This window comes from Penaeus chinensis, chromosome 1, assembly GCF_019202785.1.
Source record: "Penaeus chinensis breed Huanghai No. 1 chromosome 1, ASM1920278v2, whole genome shotgun sequence".
NCBI classification, from domain to species: Eukaryota; Metazoa; Arthropoda; class Malacostraca; order Decapoda; family Penaeidae; genus Penaeus; species Penaeus chinensis.
The window spans coordinates 39,353,838-39,356,337 of NC_061819.1; positions in this window are offsets into that span (position 1 = coordinate 39,353,838).

Genomic DNA, 2,500 nt, shown 5'->3' on the forward strand with positions numbered 1-2,500 from the left:
AAATATGGACAGGTTTGTATGTTGGTAATTCGACGCCATTCAATAGGAGAGAAACGTGGAGATTTTAAAAGTGATTTAACTGATCGGAAAGGAATGTTGCGTTGAGATTTTAAACAAAAAATAATTATTATTCTATTATTATTATTTACAAAAACGTAACAGAATAACAGTAACTCGACGTCATTTAACAGGGGGGAAACTTTGAGACTTTAAAAGCGTTTTAGCTGACCGGAAATGAATGTTGCGTACAGATAAACAATCATTCTTATTCAATTATTCCGATTTACAAAAACATCACATAAGGACAGTCTCGTTCTTTGATCATTTATCAGTGTCCTTATAATGTTGTTGTTTTTCTTGTTGTTGTTCTGAATATTATTATGTTTTCTGTTATCATGATTGATTTTTGTTATTGTTGTTATCTCTGCTTCAGTTATCAGTAATCACGTTATTTTTCTTATTATATGTTATCAGTATCATTGTTGTTCCTATTGTTATTGTTGTCATTATTTTTATAATTCTTTAATTGTTTGTTATTACCACTATTATTCTTATTCTTATTATTATTATTATTTTAATGTTTATTATTATTTTAATTATTGTTATTATTTGAATTATTGTTATTATTTGAATTATTGTTATTATTATTTCAATTATTATTATTATTTTTATTATTATTATTATTTTTTATTATTATAATTATTATTGTTATTTTTATTATTATTATTATTTTTATTATTATTATTATTAATATTATTATTATTATTAATATTATTATTATATTATAATTACTAAAGTTGTTGCTATTAATCATTAATATTATTACTACTACTACGACATCTAGTATTAATATTATTATCATCATCATCATCATCATCATCATCACCATTATTATTATTATTGTTATTGTTATTATTATTATTATTATTATTATTATTATTATTATTATTATTAGTGCTATTGTTATTGTTATTATTATTATCATGATCATAATCATAATCATTATTATTATTATTATTATTATTATTATCAACATCATCATTTTCCTCACCGTCATTATCATTATCACTATTTTTATGCAGTTAATATAATCCGTATCATTGATATTATTATAGCCATTATTATCTTCATCTTATGTCTGTCATTTGCAGTTTATTTTTATTTTTTTTGCCATTATCATCATTATTTTAAGACGAATAATATAATTAATGTTGTTATTATAATTACTAATAACTCTTCTGTTACAATTGTTCTTGTTGTTGGCATTATTAATCGTACATCTTTATTCATTTTGTTTTTGGTATTTTTACTTCCTTTACCTATGTCTTCTACTGTATGTTATCGAACTGATGGATGCCGGTGCCGTGAAAATTATTACTACAGTTGGTCTGACTTTTTTTTTTTTTTTTTTTTTTTTTTTGGTTTGTTTCCTCCACGACAGTTAGAATTTTACTCTGCGTTTGGGTCATTACTACTTCTTGGATAAATGTATATATTTTTAGTGTTTCATCTTCAGTAGCTTCAATTTCATCTTCATTAGAGGTATTACTAATTGTATAAGTATAATTTATTTAGTGTATTATCAACGATGTTTGATCATTCTTTTCCATTAGAGGTATTAGTACTTCTTGTCAGAATATAATTTTTTGTTGTTTCATTTACAATCGTTACCAATCCATCTTCATTAGAGGCATTAGTATTTCTTGTAAGAATATCAATTTTTTCATTGTTTCCTCTACGACAGTTAGCATTCTCCTCTCCTTCCGACTTCGTCTCCGTCATTACAATTCCTCGAGCGGCGCAGGTGACCCCAGCATCCCCTGCCATCTTCTCGCAGTCGATCTCGTCGGCGTCGCGAAGTAGGGAGGCTGTGGGTCATGGGAGAGGGGAGAGAGGAGCGGGAGAGGAGAGAGGAATGTGAGAGGGGAGAGGGAGGCGTGGGAGAAGAGAGAGAGGAGCGGGAGAGGAGAGAGAGGAGTGGGAGAGGAGAGAGGAGCGTGAGATGAGCGCGAGAGACGCCTCTTCGGGACGCCCGTTGTAGGCGGCCTCCGAGGAAGACGTGCGGGGCGGAGGAGTGACTCGAGCTCGGCTGGTAAATCATCACTAGTCTCCCCAGGAAGCTGTGCTCCCCACACGCTGCTTGCAAAGGTCATACACAGAAGGGCGTGGTTGGCCTGTGCAAGCTACAGAGAGTGGTGTGCCGGCGTGGACTCTCCGCTGTCATTGGTCGGCTGCGGTAGTTTCCGGCGTGAGCGACCAATCGTCGTTGGGAAGCCGGAGGCGGACCGACCAATCAGGACGCGTCCCTCACAGTCCGTCGTGGTGTCGCCTCTCCGCCGTCATTACTGCCAGCCATCCAAATGACACACATTACCCGGGCACCAGCCACCACTACCTGTATCATTACCCGCCGACGACATGGCAAACCTTATTAACCTGTCGCTAATATGGCGCACTCTGTCCTAGACTACCTTGTGAGAGCAGCCGAGCCTCGGTGCCC